This window comes from Tachyglossus aculeatus, chromosome 10 (genome assembly GCF_015852505.1).
Source record: "Tachyglossus aculeatus isolate mTacAcu1 chromosome 10, mTacAcu1.pri, whole genome shotgun sequence".
NCBI classification, from domain to species: domain Eukaryota; kingdom Metazoa; phylum Chordata; class Mammalia; order Monotremata; family Tachyglossidae; genus Tachyglossus; species Tachyglossus aculeatus.
Genome location: NC_052075.1, coordinates 43386444 through 43407787, shown reverse-complemented (window position 1 = coordinate 43407787; position 21344 = coordinate 43386444). Strand labels below are relative to the sequence as shown.

General features: G+C 48.4%; 1 long non-coding RNA gene across 1 annotated transcript; it reads right to left on the bottom strand.

Moving 5' to 3' along the window:
• Nucleotides 1-6841: 6841 nt before the first annotated feature.
• On the bottom strand, nucleotides 6842-19802 carry LOC119933367. The gene is made up of 2 exons (XR_005452539.1): nucleotides 19717-19802; nucleotides 6842-6980 (listed from the first exon to the last, which is right to left on the bottom strand). It is a non-coding gene; the product is annotated as an uncharacterized LOC119933367 (long non-coding RNA).
• Between the last annotated feature and the right edge of the window lie 1542 nt (nucleotides 19803-21344).

The following is a 21344-nucleotide window of genomic DNA, read 5'->3' as shown; positions in this document are numbered from 1 at the left end:
TCAGTGCAGGACACTGGACCAAGTCCTTGGGAGGTACAAAAGAAATACAAGTCACACGCCTTGTATTTATTACTCTATTTATTTATTTATTTATTTTATTTGTACATATCTATTCTATTTATTTTATTTTGTTAGTATGTTTGGTTTTGTTCTCTGTCTCCCCCTTTTAGACTGTGAGCCCACTGTTGGGTAGGGACTGTCTCTATATGTTGCCAATTTGTACTTCCCAAGCGCTTAGTACAGTGCTCTGCACATAGTAAGCGCTCAATAAATACGATTGACGACGACGACGCCTTGCCCACAAGAAACTTTACACTCAACAGTTTTTCAGCACTCACTGTATGCACAGCACTGGGCAGAGTACAAAAGTCCACAATTCATAGCTGCCTGGATCATTTTCCTAAAACATCATCCTACTCACACCTCCCCATTCCTCAAAAACCTCAAACGATTATCCAGTTCTCTTCTCAAGGAGCAACTCCTTGCCACTGGCCTTAAGGCATTTAATCCACTCTTTCCTTTCTAGTCACTCTCTTCTCCCACTACGACCCAGCTCAAACTCTTCATTCCTCTTGAGCTAACCTACGACACTGAACCTCCTATTTATCTCTCCTGCTGCCAACCTCTTTCTCGCAACCCTCCATCACCTTGAACTCCCTCTCTCTTCAAATCTAACAGACCACAGTTCCCCCACAATTCCAAAGCCTTTCTGAAATCATATCTCTTCCAGGAGGCTTGGCCTGATTAATTTCTAATCTTTCCAATATACATCCCTCAACTGTCACTTCAGCATCAACTAAGCACTTAGGTGCAGCATATGGAGTGAGGAGGGGGGCTCATGGGTTTCTAATCAAAGGACTGCATATGTGGTAACAAAAGAATAATAAAGTTGGTGACATTTACCTTAATTTCCATGATGCAACCACACCCATGCAAAAAACCCACCAAGGCTGCACAGCCAATGACCCTGTGGGGACCGGGGAGGAGGAACATTTCAATCCTGAAATAGCCCAAACTGCTCCCTTCTCTCACAGAAACTTAGAACTGAAACTAAGGCATTCAATCTGTCCAGCAACAACACATACAACTACTGCCAGTGAAAGTCATCCTTCACAATCAATCAATGGTATTTACTGAGCACTTACTATGTGCAGAGCACTGTTCTAAGCATTTGGGAGAGCATAACACAAGAAAATCAGCAGACACATTCCCTGCCCATAATGAGCTTACAGTCTAGATAGCTTCTCTCTGCAAACGGGTGACCATGCCAACACGTGCCATCCCAAATAGACGCAGCAACCAGTTTGCTCCATGCCGCTTTTCCGCACTGTTCACAGGGAACCTGGTGTGGGGAAAAGTCAGTGATAACTCACTGGCAACACAGTCACGGGACTGGGGATCCTAGATCCTCCCCCATCTCCAAACAGCTGAGAGATCTTTCCATCTTCGGACCCGTTTCCCCCAACATTTTCCACACAGGAAAGCCACTATTCATCGTTCACCTACTCGCAGGCTCTTGGGAGAACGAACACGGCAATATGTTTAGAAAGTGCTTTGAGGATTACAACAGAAATTGCAGGAAAGACTTTTAAAAAAATACATTCATCCTCTCCCCCTACGTTGTTCAGTTTGAGTGAATATTCTTCTCTTTCCCTTGAAAGACAGCAGGAGTGAATAGAAAGCAGCATTATTTTCAGGCACCAGCCTAGAACAATTGAAATGACCAAGGCAAGCCTGCAAGACCCTTTCTTTAATATGGAGGAACAGCCCACAGCCTGCCCATTCAGACTGCTGAATTAATCACACGAAGCAGAAGCCTGAGACTTGTGCTGGAAAGCAGCCCCTCCGCATGCTGCTGGCCTGGGTCACAACAGATGTCAAACATGGGGAGCCCATGGGTTTCTGGCACTGGCCATGCAAGTCCCTCAGCTGGGCAAAGGAAGGGCTTCAGCGCTCTAAAGAATAAAATAAGCTTTCAGACTAATATGGAGTGTACACACTCGCTACTCTCCATCAGCAAGAAAGGGAATCTGCTTTCACAATCTACATTTGTAAAACTCCCCTGCTCATTCCTCTCTGGTGCCTGGTTTTGCTGGTTTGTCAGGCGGGCAGGAGCGTACACGCACACACACGTGTCAGCATCCATGCTCTTCAGTAAGTGTTTCCCAAAAAGGATCCTCTCCGCAACTGGATGTTGCCCCGAAGCATTAACAAATTTGTGTATGCGGCTGTCAGTCCTATCTCTACTGACTAAAAACCCTGGCAACCATCATTCCAGACATGCCATTTTTCTCACCAAGTTTTTTTTTGGCACAAAAATGTTGTTTGGTTTGAAAGGTTTTCAGCTGGCAAGTGGATTCTACCTGAACCACTTTCTGCGTCCACAGGCGGTCCCGAGCTATGCCTATCCCCCAAGATACACCCAATCATCCAGCAGACAAGACCACTGCAAGCCATCTGTGCTCTTGACAATTATCCCTCCCCCATTATTAGGCACTACAGCATCACAACACCACACTCACACAGGGCTCTCCTCCACTCCACCTCAGTGCTACAGGTCTTGGTCCTTTAATAAATGAATATGCATCAACCGACGAGGCTCAGGCACAAAAATGGTGTGCACAGTCTAGGTCCAAAGGGAAACGGGTGCCAGCCTCAGTCTATCCAGTACACGGAGACTAGCTTTGGAAAAGAAACAAGGAGGCCAAATATAAAAAAGGACCAAGCTGAAAATGATGCCCAGAACAAGCAGTTCCAAAAAACAAAGGTACACATCAAACCAGCTTTGCTGGTATCCATGTTCCTCCCTATTTCCTCGCTGCAATTCTCTGCTTAAAGTCATCGGTGGCAAATGTGCCCTCACGCACCTCTGCGCTGAAAAGCAGGGATGGTTAGGGTTTGTTTCCCAGGCAGCTCTGGCAGACTGCTCAAGGCAAGTGAATTTCTCTGGTCCAAAACACACGCAGCCTTGGCAACGATGCTTTTCCACCTCACGGAATCAGTGGCCAATTCATACTGAGAGCAGACTGAGGCTCAAACAGACGCACGTCCCTGAAAGAGAGCTCACCCAAAACAAATTTGGCAGAAGACAAATGTTTGTTCTCTGCATCTTCCAAAAACAATTTGATTAGCACCTACCTTCTGGCTGTCAACACTTTATCTCAATCTCCAGGCCTGAAAGAGTAGCTGGAATGCAATACTGCACATCGCTATGAAAGACAGAATGAGTAAAGAAGCCATTGACAACCCTGCGCTTTTTTTACAGATGCTGCTAAAGGCACCTCGTGACCCTCTTTGCAAAGACACACATGGTGTCTTCTCTTTATTTCAAAGCTTTTCATAATAATAATAATCATTATTACTGTGGAATGTGTTAAGTGATTGCTAAGTGCCAGTTACTGTTTTAAGCGCTGGGATGGATACAAGCAAATCGGGTTGGACACAGGCCCTGTCCCAAGTGGGGCTCACGGTTTTCATCCCCATTTTAGGGATGAGGTAACTGAGGCCCAGAGAAGGGAAATGACTTGCTCAAGGTCACACGGCAATCGTATGGCAGAGTCAGGATTAGAACCCACGACCTTCTGACTCCCTGCTCTATCCACTTCACCATGTCAACCACGTCAATTCTTTCAGACTAAAGTTTCTCCTTGATTCTAAGTTGGGCACTCTGCATTTTAGTGCTCTAGAGCAGCTTACACACCTCCTCCATAGGCAATATCTCAGAGACAGGTGTGAAATGAAGGCGAGGCCACGGCAGGTTCGGAGCTCTGGCTTTCCAAATGACCTCAGTGGCTGTCCCTTTCAATAGCAGTAGAATGTGGCTTCAAGGAGCAATTTCCTGATCCAAAATGAAGCAGTTCAGAGGATGGGGAGGTTCAAAATAAGAGAAAACACAACTTTTTCCCAGAGAAATTGATAAATTTCTGGAATTCACTGCCACGGAAGCTGTGCAGGTAGATCTGTACGTTCAACAGTTTGGATGAAAGGCCTAGAATGGGATCCCAAAGGGAAAAGTTGTGAATGCTAGATGTATTGTTCATCCACAATCGAGATGTTTGGGGGCAGCCATCACCCTACTCTCCAAACATATGTTGCCACTGTTGGAATCAGATCCCTGAGTTAGATGGACCACTGGTCTGAGCTAGTAATAACCTGTTTGGGGGTGGAGACCCCTTTTTCCTCTCCTCCTCCCCATCGGCCCCCCACTCACTGCCCTACCTCCTTCCCCTCCCCACAGCACTTGTATATATTTGTATAGATTTATTACTCTATTTTACTTGTACATATTTACTACTCTATTTTATTAATGATGTGCATATAGCTACAATTCTATTTATTCTAACGGTTCTGACACCTGTCTACATGTTTTGTTTTGTTGTCTGTCTCTCCCTTCTAGACTGTGAGCCCGTTGTTGGGTAGGCACCGTCTCTATATGTTGCCGACTTGTACGTCCCAAGCACTTTGTACAGTGCTCTGCACACAGTAAGCACTCAATAAATACGACTGAATGAATGAATGAACCTTACAATAGTAACAGGCCTAGTAACAGTCTTGTCAATGTTCTCTTTTTTCCTTTTTTTAAGATTGTACCTATTAAGTCCATACTATGTGCCAGGCACTGTACTAATCACTGCAGCTGAGTCATTCATTTATTCAATCATATTTACTGAGTGCTTACTGTGGGCAAAGCACTGTACTGAGCACTTGGGGAAGCAGATAACAAGCTAATCAGTTTGGACCCAGTCCAATGTCCCCCGTGGGGCTCACAGTCTTACTCCCCATCTTACAGATGAGGTAACTGAGGCACAGAGAAGTTCAGCAGACAAGTGGCAGAGGTGGGATTAGAACCCAGGTCCTTCTGACTCCCAAGCCTGTGCTCTATCTGCTAGGCCCCACTGCTTCTCAGGGTTTCCTTAAATGTTCTTACATTTCTCTGGCAGCCTTAGCCCCAGGCTTGCCTGCTTTCTCTGGAGAGGAGGCAAGCACATCATTCACTTCAGTGACTCCCAAACTGCAATACGAAAAAGGATGAAACCAGGTTCAGAGTTCATTTTAGGGATAGAGGGAGTAATCATTTCTTATTTCTCAGACTGCCGAATTTTAGTGTGTAACCCACATTTTCAGAATTTGATCTGCAAGGAGGCATAGCCCCAATCTTTTGCCTGCTTAGACTCAGTTCCTAGTAAATTACTCCTGTTTTGGGGTAAACACAATTTGACTGCCTGAGCTAGAGGGACTTAATCCCTAAGAAGCAATGTTCCAAGAAGCACTTATTGAGCATCCCCTGAGGTATATAGGATACATCAGAGTGGCTACATCAAACTTAGTCCAAATGGACTCAAGGGCTTCATCTTTCTAAAGATAAAGGGCCAACATCTTTCGAAAAGCCTATCCCATTCAACTCCCAGAACACACATAAGTGAAAAGAACAAAACAAGAAAGCCAAAAAAATGACCAGGAGGAGCTATTCCATGGTTAAAAGTTGGTCAGCTGCTCCCGTAGGAAGGCCGAATGAACTTTCTGTCCAAGAATACTGCCCACATCTTTTATTAGTCACGTCCTTAGTCAAACTAGTCTAACCATTGCTCCCAGTCTGACCTCTAGAGTAACATTTGGGCTGAGGGAGCTAAGTGAGAGTGCCAAGAAAATTACACCTCATTTTTCAGGCTAGGTTAACCAAGACCCGTTTTACAATCCCTCGAAACAAACGTCACTTCACTCCTGCAAATCCCCCGAGAAGGGTTCCGTCATTCCTCTGCTCAAAGTTTTATGGAAACAACAGCAGTGTACGATAAAACCAAGTGCTGAACCACTGATTGGTGTGGGAGGTGGAAGTGGCGCACACAACAGAAAGCTTGTGCTTAGGAATTAGGCATGCGAGGCAGCCTCTGGGGAGGCTGATGCCCCCAATGTAGAGATGCCACAGATCTAGAGTCACCCATCCACAGATTGAGCCCCAAAAAGTGAGAGAAACTGAAGGTCGTGGTGAAACAGCAAATTATTTTTCTTTAATATTATGAATGGTCCCCAGGCTTCTGCTAATTTCTCATTAATGGTCTAATTTTTAAGAAGTGTGACCTCCAAGAACCGTGGGGTGACCACAGTAAAACCACCCTGGAGAATCTCTGATCTTCAGATGGTGACTTGAGTCAGTGCCCTCACCCCATTCCTGTAAGAAAGGATGAGAATAGACTCCACGCAGAAAATGTCTGAAACTCACCTCCACGTCTTACACAAGACCACAAGTCAGTCGTGTACCTACCCAAATGTGAATGGTGGTTCTATCTGCCTTCCAGGATACCCAAATGGCCTAAAATTGGAGTCAGCATTGTGGATATGTAGAGCTCTGCTACAGACACCAGAAATGACTCAAAGCCTCATTCCAATTACTGTCGGACAAGGAGATGTTCGGTTCCCGTTTAAATCTCTAACAGGCCTTGAACTGCCCACTAGAATAGTACTGGACAAAGCGAGTGTGGTCATCTAGCCATCTGCCCTCTCAGTTTATTCACCCAACCCCTATTGAGAAAGAAAAGGAATAATGACAGTGAATCATACTATCAGCTCTCCCATAACACAGACACACCCTATTAGAATGACTGGAAGAGGAGAGTTCCTTTGTAGCAGTCCACTGCTGTCCTGTTTATGCATTTGAAACCTCTTCTGCACGACCCAGGTGTTGCTCTAATACCTGAGCCAGGGGAAGGGGGCACTGGAATGGCAAGAACTTGATTCTGGGCAAGAAAAGGAATCCACCAGCTGTTGGGCCAGGTGCCCTGGAGGAGAGAGATCTAATTAAATTGTTACAGCATATGGAAGAAAGGAGAGAATAAAGAAGTTGTTTGTTTTGGAAAGTATTTAATTTAACCTGAGTTTACACAGCTTGGGGACTGTTCTGGAGGAAAATTCAATCTTCTGTTGCTTCATCCTCTTCGCTGCTGTCACCAAGCCTCCCTGCTCAGATCACAGCTCACTCGTACCTATAAAAAGCGCAGGCAGGTTCCAAGGTAACCTGATCAGTTTATTGAATTTCCTACTACTTGAATAGGAAATTCTAATTGTCCCTCCCATTGCAGCAAGCCTACCCAAAAGGGCCCCCACTCTTCAGACGTTAATGGAGACTGGAGTCGTGACTGCTACTGAGTTCTTTCTCTTCCCCTCAAAAGCCTTTGGGCCCTGAGAGAGTCCTACAAGAACAGCTGCTGCCTCCTCCACTTCTGGAGAAACTTCACTGTTTCTCTTTGATTGTTGTACTCCAGCTCCCACTAAATCTATCGGAGTGGTTTGCACAAGGGAGTAGACTCCTTCTGCTTTTTCTTTCAGGATGGGGAAAGATACCTTCAAGAAAAAGAAGGGAGGTAAGAAAGAAATTCTCTTCTTTATCTGCAAGCTTTACATTACCTCAATGTATTCTATGTCCTAAACTGAACTCCTCACCTTCCTTCCCAAATCCTCGTCTCCACCTAATTTTCTCAGGACAGTTAACAACACTACCAATCTCCCAGTCCCTCACGGTCACAACTTTGGCACTGTCTTTGACACCTCCCTATACTCAATCTGTCGCCAAATCCTTTAGACCTTTCCTCCCCACCTCCTGGCCACACCCCTTCATCTCCAGCCAAAAAGCCACCACTGTGGTCCAGGAACATAACAGACCCTAGCTTGAATACCGCATCAGCCGCTTCCCTGATCCCCTACCTCCAGTCTCTCCCCTTCCCAGGCCATACTTCACTCTGCTTGTCAGATCATTTTTCCAAAACATCACTCTGCACACATTTCCCCTTCTCAAAAACCTCAAATGGTTACCCATTCCTCTCATTAGGCAGCAACTCCTGGCCATTGGCTTTAAGGCACTCAATCAGTTCTCTTCCTCCTAATAATAACAATAATAAAAATGATGACATTTGTTAAGCGGCTTACTATGTGCCAAACACTATTCTAAGCACATGGGGAGATAGGAGGTTATCAAGTTGTCCCACGGGGGGCTCACAGTCTTCATCCCCATTTTACAGATGAAGGAACTGAAGCTCAGAGAAGTTAAGTGACTTGCCCGAAGTCAGCGAGCTGATACGTGGCAGGGCAAGATTAGAATCCAAGACCTCTGACTTCCCAGCCTGTGCTCTTTCCACTAAGCCACTATGCTTCTCATAATTTCTATCCACCCCAGAGATTAGAACAGTGCTTGGTGATCATGTACGCTGCACGGGGCGGTCACGGGGCGATCACGTGTGCGGCAGGGGATGGTCACGTGTGCGGTGTGTGGCTATCACGTGGCAATAACGTGCTGACATGGGGCGGGCACGTGTTGACCACGTGCACGGCACGGGGTGGTCACTTGGCGATCCCGTACGCTGTGACGCAGCGGCCCTGGGTACCTCCGATGGAGAACCGCAGCTCCCAGCAAATGTCCCTAGGGAGAGTTTGTCCGCTCTGCCCGCTGAGGGAAGCCGGGCCCTGCCAGCGCCCAATGCCCTCAGGGACCTTGGCAGCCCATCCGTGGGCAATGAGCAGGCTTTTAACCAGGGGAGACAGTTGGAACCCACATCCTTCCAGACCTGTGCTCTAACCACTAGGTACACCACTTCTCCACTATTATGACCTAATATTACTTTAAGAGCTTAACGAATGATGAATAATGTATTTATTAAATTAGTTTTGAAAGTTCAATACATTTCTGAAGTGAAAATACAACTCAAAATGTTTCTCGAAACAAAAAGTAACTATAACAAACATTTTGTCCTCAAATCTGATCTCTCCTACCACTGCCCAAGAAAAACTCAAATAATTTCTCCATAAACGTACTATTGTAGCAGCTGATCCCAGCCCCGCCACTTGTCTGCTGTGTGACCTTGGGCAAGCCACTTAATTTCTCCGCGCCTCAGTTACCTCATCGGTAAAATGGGAATTATGACTGTGAGCCCCTCGTGGGAAAACCTGATTACCTTATATCTACCCCAGCACTTAGAACAGTGCGTGGCACATAGTAAGCACTTAAAAAATACCGTTATTATTATTATTATTGACACACAGTAAGCGCATACTTATCAACTCTCTTTTCCCACTTACACCCCAGCTTGCACTTTATTCCTCTCATGTTGAACTATTCACTGCGCCCATTCTCACCTTTCCCCCTGCTTACCTCTCACATCATCTCCCCGGCCTGGAACTCCCCTCCTCCTTCCCATCAGACAGACCACAACTCTCCCCCTTATTAAAGTCCTTCCGAAATTAAATCTCTTCCAAGAGACCTTCCCCAATAAATTTCTAATATCCCCCACTCATACCCCCCAGCTGCCAGTTCAGCATTTCTGTGTATTCTGATCTAATGCATATACACACCCCTTCTCTCCACCTTTCAACCTTTTCCTTCTTTCCCCTATCTGTAATTTATTTTAAGTCTCTGGCTGTCCCAACTAGATTATAAACTCCTTAAGGACAGGGATCATGTCTAATAATTCTATTATAGTCTTCCAAAGCCCTTTGTATAGTGCTCTGCACACAGTAGGTTCTCTTGATTCATCACTGGTATACATGCCCATCAAATCTTCCTAAAACATTCAAGCAGAACACAAATCAGTTTTTGGCCTTCGAACCATCCTTTCAACACTTGGGGTCAATGTTAACACATGGTCACACTAACACTACTAATTGGGGACTGGCTCACTGTCTGTGAAGTGCATAAACCGTGTGGGTAGCTAAAATTCTGAACGGAAAACGCCTGTGGATTATGGTGACTGGCTCTTCAAACAAAACCCCAAAATGCTGAGAGAATAGGAGCCAAATCCTGAACTTTGCACAGAGAAGCCATTCAGTCCAGATATTTGAGGACAGCATCCATCCGAATACTGGTTGAGCCCAGCTTCTGTGAATGACTCCATCAGATACTCAGGTCCCAAACCACTTAGGACCTGAAACTGAAAGTCTGACCCCAAAAGAGATTAATCTGAAAGAGGCTACCTGCCCCTTGCCTCTAAGGCTCTGCCACTTTCTCCCTCTCAGTGAAGGAACAGTGCTCTGCATTCTGGTTTGGGTTTCACTCAGCAATCCTTTCTTGTGAAACCCTTCCTGCTTCACCCAGGAAAGATGTCTCAACTGGAGTCCATCAACAGTCACCCACACCTTCATCTACCGATTCCGGCTGTCTTGAAATAATCTGCTACAATTCAAAATATTTTGCAAACATCCTTCTAGACAGCCTCCTCCATATCTCAATCAGCCTCCTCAATATCTGGATCAGCCTCCGCAACTCAATGCAACATCAACTCTATTTCTGAGCTTTTCCAGGAAGTAATTCTGGCTCTGTTACATTTTCACTGGCAACGATGTATCAATCACTCATTGAAAATCCTTCCTGAACACTCCCCCCCTCCAACATGAAAGTCACCTTCCTGCACCAGATATTCGATGGAGCCAACATTTACAATCATCTAAATCAAGGTTTTGGGGAACTAAGGATGTCCAGCCCATTCCTGGCTGGCAGGGGGAAGCTGACTGAAGGGCTTTTTCGTTTGAATCAACAGTCTCGGTTACTATCTCCCCAAGTAGTAGTTTTAACGGTCTCGTTGCATGTGCTGCTCTCTGATATTTACCACACACACACAAACCAGGTAAGGCCCTATGACTGCCCAGCCCAATGAATTTTCTCTGGGGGCCACCTGGGATCTCTCCAGGCATCAGGACACCACTCGTTCTCCTATTTCCATGGCCCACTAACATAGGAAATCCTTTCAATACTACGTCCGCTTTTGGACACAACAGTTTCTCCCTTACTTGACGAATCATCCATCGTCTTTACACCAGGGATTCTGGGATGGGTAGATTAGCTTTACATGAGCTATCAATACTTGGATAAATTTTTATAGAATGCCTCCAAAGCCACAAAGACTAGCCCCAGCACACTATAAATTACTGGAAGGCGGTAGCTCCAAAGGTAGGATGGTAACTGAGTAACCTGTAAACCATTTGCTCATCTCATTACACTGCCCGCTTGGGAATTCTGCCTCATGTAATACGTTTATTTCCCTTGGGTGACTGTTTGTAACAGAACTAAGCCCACAGCCAACACATTCATGAATGGATAAAAGGAAGCCATCAATAGAAAACTGTTCTAAAATGAATAAGCCTATGCATGACAGTCACAAATGAAAAAGCGATAGCCAGGTCACCGCCTACATTGTTAAAGGCAGATATTTCACTCTCCGCCTGCTGCCCTTCCCCTCCCCAATCTGTAATAAAACCAACAGGGAGGGAGTCATGGTCAGAATGATCACTTAAGCAGACCACATGAAAACCAAGGAGAGGCTCAACAAATCAAAACATCTCACTGCTGTTTCCCAGTCAGGTGAAGTGACAGCCCAGGGAGCAATACAAATTTATTTTGATTTAACCAATGTAATTACAGATCTTCCCCCCAAAAAGAGAAGAGGTAAGAGGAACATTCTGCTCAGCGGAGCGACACTGTCAAATGCTCCTTGTTCCACCCCTCGGTTGCTCCCTCTCTGTTCAGAGTTTGATTTGTTTAGCTTCCAGTCAAAAGAAGTTGGTTTGGTCCGTCGGAACTGCAGTGTGACCTCAGCTCTGCCTCCCATCACTGCAAACTAAGCCCAGCTCTCAAAATATGTGTCTTGACCGTACTAGGAAAAGCAAGACTGTAGCTTGATGCTCAGATGAAAGAGAATGGTCAAGGGGCTCAGCAATTGGAAAAAAAAAATTGTTCAGGTACTAGATTGAAATGCATACCTTTAATTCTACACCCTCCTCATACATGTGAAAGAATCACCAGTTCCAAGCCAACTTTATAGCAAGGATCAAGTCCTGCATTAAAACAATTATGACAGTTTCATTTTTAAAAAGCAACCTGCACTTTCATATTACCACATTTTCCATTTGGCCAGTACCTGCTGCCAAAAAGTTTAAATAACTTTGCAGGCTTATCTTCATAGTAATATATATGAATATATATATACATATATAAATAATATATATGAAAATGTATATGTGTATATATGAATATTAATATATACTTCATAATAATATGAAGATATTATCCCCATTTTACAGGTGCAACAGTCTGGCAGGGGAGGTGATTTGCCCAAAGTTTTCACAGCAAACCAGTAGTGCAGCTGGGAATAAAGACCAGATTTCCTTATTTCCGTTCAATATTCTGGCCATTATTCCCCTTGATGGCTCTTCAATCTGCCGTAACCTTAACTCTGCCAGGAAACACAGCCCCAAAAAGAGGGCAATGTGGGCAAAAAATTAGAGCCCCGGTCAGCATTAAATAGTATTCTCAAGCCTTGTCTGAACTCTTTTGTAATCTTAAACATGTTTCCCTCTAGTAGTCATGATTTTGACAGTTAGGTGGAATGGGATCGGTGATAACCCAGCTATTAGAGAATCAATACCAAAGAGGGGGAAAGAACTCAAACATCCTGAGTGTTATGTTCTGGCCACTGGTCCTCACTAGAGAAGCTAGGCTACTACTGCCAGGGTTGGTACCTGTAATTACGATCTGATCTGTGGCTACCCATGTTGGAAAAAAAAAATCCCATTATGTCTATTCAACTAGGTCTTTGGTCTTTATGTAGGGCTGCTTCTGTTTGTGACTTGGAGAATACACAGAAAGTGGCTTCAGGTCCCTTAATTGCTGGCCAATCACTACGATTAAAAATAAACCACACAAAAAGTAAACTATGTTCTGTACTGTTCTAATTTACTGTTGGTGCTCAAACTGAAGATTTGCCATTCCTTGTTTACACAATTCCTACCATGGAGGAGAGAGATCCTTTCCCCTATATCTTTCTGAAACTACTTTTTAAGATGGCCAGTCTAGCGGGCTAATGTTTCAACTAAAAACATGTTTTGGGCGGTCTTGCGTAACTGTCTTTGACAGTCATGGAGTATCAGCCCTTCTGTTCCCTCACACTCCCAGGTGCTTGGACAATAATACTGCCAGTTCCAACACATTCCCATGGAAAGAGTCAGTGAGCTGGGAAAGCAAATCCCACATTCATCCCTTCCCCACAGCACTGTATATATCTCTGCACATTTATTACTCTATTTATTTTACTTGTACATACTTACTACTCTATTTTATTAATAATATGCATGTAGCTATAATTCTATTTATTTTGATGGTTTTGACACCTGTCTACATGTTTTGTTTTGTCGTCTATCTCCCCCTTCTAGACTGTGAGCCCACTGTTGGGTAGGGACTGTGTCTATATGTTGCCGACTTGTACTTCCCTAGCGCATAGTACAGTGCTCTGCACACAGTAAGGGCTCAATAAATATGAATGAATGAATGAATCCCTTTACGCTGGTTGGAATACGAGAAGCAGCACGGCTTAGTGGAAAAAGAACAGGCCTGGGAGTCAGAAGACATGGGTTCTAATCCTGATTCTGCCACTTGTCTGCTGTGACCACGGGCAAGTCGCTTAACTTCTCTGTGCCTCAGTTACTTCATCTGTAAAATGGGGATTAAGACTGTGAGCCCCATGTGGGACACGGACTGTGTCCAACCTGATTAACTTGCATCTTTCCCAGAGCTTAGTACAGTGCCTGGCACAAAGCAAGCATTAAAATACCATAAAAAAACAACAACTCTTCCTGACAAAGAAAAATATGATATTCAGAGTACGCCCACCATATGTAGTAGACCTTGGAAACCAGCGCGATAATAATAATGTTGGTATTTGTTAAGCGCTTACTATGTGCAAAGCACTGTTCTAAGCGCTGGATAACCCTCAAGTAATTAGGACTTGGGACAAGGAAAGGAAAGGAGAGGAAATTGCAGCTCTTCTCCCCACCCCCAACTGTGTCCGTTTGCAAGAAATAGCAGCAATCCTCCCCACACCTACACACCCTAAACACATGCTTGTTGATTTCCCAATGGAATTCTGTTACTATAGTACTCAGCGGCAGTTCTGAATGTACTATCCTACAAATACGGTCCCCTTTCCTCAGAACAGCTTTAAAATGTTTTCCCTTCCATGCCAACCGAATCTAACTGTGGAATGAGGAGCTGGAGAGAAGGTCAATTTCTCCCTAGATAAAGGAGTATCAAAAGAATTAGATTTGTGGGGAGGGGTCCGAAGTGGCAATTATTGGGGTTCCCTCTGGAGAGAGTTCACACAATGGGGGTGGGGGCCTATCCCCAGGCGAGGGAGGTGACAAAACTCCAGAGAAAGGGAAGACACAGAGATCTTATCGTCCTTCGCGCAAGGGAAGGAGGACGTGTTGGGTTTCCACAGTGCAGAGTGGGAGAAGGTCGCAGTCAGGAATCAGACTGAGGACACTGGTGAATATTTCTAAGAAATGTATGGTCACCGTGAGGAAACTGTCCCTCCTCAGAATGCTGTCTCCTTGATAAAAACAGAGCAGTACTCTGGTGGAGAGGACAGGGGCAAGAGGGTGCATTGCCTGCCCATCAATGGTTTCCCTTTCAAGGTTGGGGTGGCTATTTCCACCTCCCCTTGCTAGAAGACATTCTCCCTTGGATAAAGCGGTCTTTTCCCCCTGATGTTAGGAAGACAAGGGATGTGGGGGAGGGGATAAATGGTTCCATTTATGTTTGAGACGACCCCAACCCGTCTTAAATAATAATAATAAAAAATATTATGGCATTTGTTAAGCACTTACTGTGTGCCAGGCACCGTTCTAAGCGCTGAGGTGTATACAAGCAAATCGGGTTGGACACAGTCCCTTGTGGACGTGGAGCTCACAGTCTCCATCCCCATTTTACAGATGAGGTCACTGAGGCGCAGAGAAGTGAAGTGACTTGCCCAAGGTCGCACAGCAGACAACTGGCAGAGCCGGAATTAGAACCCATGACCTTCTGACTCCTTGTCCCATGCTCTATCCACTAGGCCATGCTGCTCTAAATGGGGATGCAGAGGGTCCGTCCCCTCACAGCATTTGGGTAGGGAGTGAGGGGAACAGGGCTGGGAAGGGGGGCTTCTTCACTTGGGGGCATAGGACATCCCATCCCAGGTCCGTGGGGAGACAGAGAGGGGCTGTGCCCCGGGGGGATGGGAAGGAGTGGGTGGGGAGGTTCATTCATTCATTCAATTGTACTTCTTGAGCGCTTACTGTGTGCAGAGCACTGTACTAAGCACTTGGGAAAGTACAATACAACAATAAACAGTGACGTTTCCTGCCCACAACGAGCTCACAATCTAAAATGAGGCAAACAGGCATCAATACAAATAAGTAAAATGACAGCTACGTACCTAGGTGCTTTGGGGCTGGGAGCGGGGAAGGGCAAAGGGATAAATAAAATTACAGGTAATAATAATAATGGCATTTATTAAGTGCATACTATGTGCAAAGCACTGTTCTCAGCACTGGGGAGGTTACAAGGTCATGAGGTTGTCCCGGGGGGCTCACAGTCTTCTTCCCCATTTTACAGATGAGGGAACTGAGGCCCAGAGAAGTGAAGTGACTTGCCCAAAGTCACACGGCTTACAAGTGGCAGAGCCGGAATTTGAACCCATGACCTCCGACTTCAAAGCTCGGGCTCTTTGCGCTGAGCCACGCTGCTTCTCTATACGTACTTATGTGCTTTGGGGCTGGGAGGAAGGAAGAGCAAAGGGAGCAAGTCCCCCTGGGACCTCAGAGTTGAGGCGGTGGCCCTTCCCATGGCACGGTGGCTACAGCCCGGGCCTGGAAGCCAGAAGGTTATGGGTTCTAATCCCGGCTCTGCCTCTTGTCTGCTATGTGACCTTGGGCAAGTCACTTCACTGGGCCTCAGTTACCTCATCTGTACAATGGGGAGGAAGACTGTGAGCCCCACGTGGGACAACCTGATTACCTTCTATCTACTCCGCCGCTTAAAAGACTGCTTGGCACGTGGTAAGGGCTTCATAAACAGCAGTGTGGCTTAGTGGCAAGAGCCTGGGCTTGAGAATCTGAGGTCGTGGGTTCTAATCTCGGCTCCGCCACTTGTCAGCTGGGTGACTCTGGGAGACTCACTACACTTCTCTGTACCTCAATTACCTCATCTGTAAAATGGGGATTAAGACTGTGAGACCCAAGTGGAACAACCTGATCACCTTGTATCCCCCACAGTGCTTAGAACGGTGCTTGGCACATAGTAAGCGCTTAACAAATACCATCATCATCATTCTCAGTGCCTCGGAAACCTCATCTGTCAAATGGGGATTGAAACTGTGAGCCCCACGTGGGACAACCTCATCACCTTGTATCTCCCCCAGCGCTTAGCATGGTGCTTGGCACATAGAAAGTGCTTAAACAAATACCATCATCATCATCCTCTGGACCTCAGCAACCTCATCTGTCAAATGGACCTCAGCGATCTCACAGAAGACCGTGAGCGCCACGTGGGGCAACCTGATCACCGGGAATCTCCCTCAGCACTTAGAACGGTGCTTGGTACATAGTAAGCGCTTAATAAATACCATCATCATCATCCTCTGGACCTCAGCAACCTCATCTGTCAAATGGGGAAGAAGACTGTGAGCCCCACGTGGGACAACCTGATCACCGGGGATCTCCCTCAGCGCTTAGAACGGTGCTTGGTACATAGTAAGCGCTTAATAAATACCAACATCATCATCTTCTGGACCTCAGCAACCTCATCTGTCAAATGGGGAAGAAGACTGTGAGCCCCACGTGGGACAACCTGATCACCGGGTATCTCCCCCAGTGCTTAGAATGGTGTTTGGCACATAGAAGGCACTTAACAAATACCATCATCATCATTCTCAGTCCCTCAGTGACCTCACCTGTCAAATGGGGATGAAAACTGCACCCCAAGTGGGACAATCGGATTACCTTGTATCCTCCCCAGCGCACAGAGTGCTTGGCACCCAGTAAGCGCTTGACAAATACCATCATCATCATTCTCAGTGCCTCGGCGACCTCACCTGTCAAATGGGGATGAAGACTGTGAGCCCCACGTGGGACGACCTGATCACCGGGAATCTCCCCCAGCGCTTAGAACGGTGCTTGGCACACAGTAAGCGCTTAACAAATACCATCATCATCATTCTCGGTGCCTCGGCGATCTCATCTGTCAAATGGGGATGAAGACTGTGAGCCCCACGTGGGACGACCTGATCACCGGGTATCTCCCCCAGTGCTTAGAACAGTGCTTGGCACAGAGTAAGCGCTTAACAAATACCATCATCATCATCATTCTCAGTGCCTCGGCGACCTCATCCAGCGCTTTGAACAGTGCTTTGCACATAGTAAGCACTTAACAAATACCATCATTATTATTATTATTATCTGTCAAATGGGGATGAAGACTGTGAGCCCCATGTGGGATGACCTGATCAGCTTGCATCCCTCCCTGTGCTTAGAAGGGTGCTTAGCACCTAGTTAGCAAATACCACCGTTATTATTGTTATTCACTCATTCATTCATTCATTCAATCATATTTATTGAGTGCTTACTGTGTGAGGAGCACTGGACTAAGTACAAGTTGGCAACATATAGAGACGGTCCCTACCCAACAGCGGACTCACAGTTATTGTCGGGAGCCTTGTGTGTGTGGGTGTGTGTGGGTGTGTGTGCCCGCTGTTGGGTAGGGACCGTCTCTACATGTTGCCAACTTGTACTTCCATTCATTCATTCAATCGTATTTATTGAGCGCTTACTGTGTGCAGAGCACTGTACTAAGCGTTTGGGAAGTACAAGTTGGCAACATATAGAGACGGTCCCTACCCAACAGTGGGCTCACAGTCTAGAAGCAGTCTCACAGTCTTCACGCTGGAAGCAGCGTGGCTCCGTGCGGAAGCAGCGTGGCTCAGCGGAAAGAGCCCGGGCTTTGGAGTCAGAGGTCGTGGGTTCAAATCCCAGCTCCGCCACTTGTCAGCTGTGTGACTTTGGGCAAGTCACTTCACTGGGCCTCGGTTCCCTCATCTGGAAAATGGGGATGAAGACCGTGAGCCCCTCGTGGGACCACCTGATCACCTTGTATCTACCTCAGCGCTTAGAACAGTGCTTGGCACATAGTAAGCGCTTAACAAATACCAATATTATCATTATTATTATTATTAGAAGGAGGAGACAGAGAACAAAACCAAACATATTACAGCCTTCTACAGCCCGGCCCGCACCCTCCGCTCCTCCGCCGCTAATCTCCTCACCGTACCTCGTTCTCGCCTGTCCCGACATCGACCCCCGGTCCACGTCCTCCCCCTGGCCTGCAATGCCCTCCCTCTGCCCATCCGCCAAGCTAGCTCTCTTCCTCCCTTCAAGGCCCTACTGAGAGCTCACCTCCTCCAGGAGGCCTTCCCAGACTGAGCCCCTTCTTTCCTCTCCCCCTCGCCCCCCTCTCCATCCCCATCTTACCTCCTTCCCTTCCCCACAGCACCTGTATATATGTATATACGTTTGTACATATTTATTACTCTATTTATTTATTTTACTTGTACATATCTATTCTATTTATTTTTTTTTGTTAGGATGTTTGGTTTTGTTCTGTCTCCCCCTTTTAGACTGTGAGCCCACTGTTGGGTAGGGACAGTCTCTATGTGTTGCCAACTTGGACTTCCCAAGCGCTTAGTCCAGTGCTCTGCACACAGTAAGCGCTCAATAAATACGATTGACGATGATGATGATGGACTGTCTCTAGATGTTGCCCGCTTGGACTTCCCAAGCGCTTAGTCCAGTGCTCTGCACACAGTAAGCGCTCAATAAATATGATTGATGATGATGATGATGACTGTCTCTAGATGTTGCCCGCTTGGACTTCCCAAGCGCTTAGTCCAGTGCTCTGCACACAGTAAGCGCTCAATAAATACGACTGACGATGATGATGATGACTGTCTCTAGATGTTGCCCGCTTGGACTTCCCAAGTGCTTAGTCCAGTGCTCTGCCCACAGTAAGCGCTCAATAAATACGATTGATGATGATGATGATACAGTAAGCACTCAATAAATACGACTGACGATGATGATGACGACTGTCTTTAGATGTTGCCCGCTTGGACTTCCCAAGCGCTTAGTCCAGTGCTCTGCACACAGTAAGCGCTCAATAAATACGATTGACGATTGATTGATAGAAGAGGGAGACAGAGAACAAAACCAAACACATTAACCAAATAAAATAGAATAGATAGGGACAAATAAAATGAATAATCAATGTGTACAAACATCTATACAGGTGCTGTGGGGAAGGGAAGGAGGTGAGACGGGTGGGTGGGTGTGGGGTGTGGGGCCCCGCGTCCCGGTACAACAGCGTGGCTCGGCGGAAAGAGCCCGGGCTTTGGAGTCGGAGGTCGTGGGTTCGAATCCCGGCTCCGCCACTTGTCAGCTGGGTGACTCTGGGCAAGTCAGAAGCAGCGTGGCTCAGTGGAAAGAGCCCGGGCTTTGGAATCGGAGGTCATGGGTTCGACTCCCGGCTCCGCCACGTGTCTGCTGTGTGACCTTGGGCAAGTCACTTCACTTCTCTGAGCCTCAGTTCCCTCATCTGTAAAATGGGGATTAAGACTGCGAACCCCCCATGGGACAACCTGATCACTCTGTATCCCCCCCGGCGCCTAGAACAGTGCTTTGCATATAGTAAGCGCTTAACAAATGCCAACATTATTATTATTCTCTGAGCCTCAGTTCCCTCATCTGGAAAATGGGGATGAAGACTGTGAGCCCGCCGGGGGGACAAGCTGATCACCTTGGAACCTCCTCAGCGCTTTGCACATAGTAAGCGCTTAATAAATGCCTTTATTATTATTATTATTATTAGATTACCTTCTTGACGGTCCTGGGGGCCTCGGCGAGGGCGCCGTCGGGGCTGGCGAGGGCCTGGGCGCCGTCCCGGTGTCGCTGTTGCTGGTGATGCGGGTCGCTCCGCTTCATGGCGGAGGCCTGCGGGAGCTTCCCCGCGGGCGGCGGGGCGGCGGCGGGGCTCAGGGCGGGGGGGCGGCGCGGGGGGCGGCGGCGGCGGCGGCTCGGGACCCGGGGGGCCCATGGCGGGGGCGGACGAGGAGGACGAGGCGGACGAGGCGGAGGCGGACGAGGCGGAGGCGGCCGAGGCGGAGGCGGCGGCCACCGCCGCCGGACCGGCCCTCGGCCGGGGCTCCGGGGGGCTCAGCTCCCTCAGCTCCACCTCGCCCGCCGACACCACCTGCACCGACATCATCGCCTCACGCTCCGGCCTCGCCGGCCCCCTCCCTCCCTCCCTCCCGCCCCACCGCCGCTTCTCTTCTGCGCGTGCGCGCGCGCCCGAGGCCCGACCCCCTCCCTCCCTCCCTCTCACTTCACCACCGCGTCTCTTCTGCGCGTGCGCGCGCGCGCGAGGCCCGACCCCCTCCCTCCCTCTCACTTCACCGCCGCGTCTCTTCTGCGCGTGCGCGCGCGCGCGAGGCCCGACCCCCTCTCTCCCTCCCACCTCACCACCGCTTCTCTTCTGCGCCTGCGCGAGGCCCGGCCCCCTCCCTCCCTCCCGCCCCACCGCCGCGTCTCTTCTGCGCCTGCGCGCGCGCGCGAGGCCCGACCCCCTCTCTCCCTCTCACTTCACCACCGTGTCTCTTCTGCGCGTGCGCGCGCGCGAGGCCCGACCCCCCCCTCTCCCTCTCACTTCACCACCGTGTCTCTTCTGCGCGTGCGCGCGCGCGCGAGGCCCGACCCCCTCTCTCCCTCTCACTTCACCACCGTGTCTCTTCTGCGCGTGCGCGCGCGAGGCCCGACCCCCCCCTCCCTCTCACTTCAACACCGTGTCTCTTCTGCGCGTGCGCGCGCGCGAGGCCCGACCCCCACTCTCCCTCCCGCCCCACCACCGCGTCTCTTCTGCGCGTGCGCGCGCGCGCGAGGCCCGACCCCCCCCTCACTTCACCACCGCGTCTCTTCTGCGCGTGCGCGCGCGCGCGCGAGGCCCGACCCCCTCTCTCCCTCCCGCCCCACCACCGCTTCTCTTCTGCGCGTGCGCGCGCGCGAGGCCCGGCCCCCTCCCTGTCTCCCTCCCGCCCCACCACCGCGTCTCTTCTGCGCGTGCGCGCGCGCGAGGCCCGACCCCCCCTCTCCCTCTCGCTTCACCACCTAGTCTCTTCTGCGCGTGCGCGCGCGAGGCCCGACCCCCCCCCTCACTTCACCACCGCGTCTCTTCTGCGCGTGCGCGCGCGCGAGGCCCGACCCCTTTTAGACTGTGAGCCCGCTGTTGGGTAGGGACTGTCTCTATATGTTGCCAATTTGCACTTCCCAAGCGCTTAGTACAGTGCTCTGCACATAGTAAGCGCTCAATAAATACGATTGATGATGATGATGACCCCCTCTCGCCCTCTCACTTCACCACCGCGTCTCTTCTGCGCGTGCGCGCGCTCGAGGCCCGGCCCCCTCCCTCCCGCCCCACCACCGCGTCTCTTCTGCGCGTGCGCGCGCGC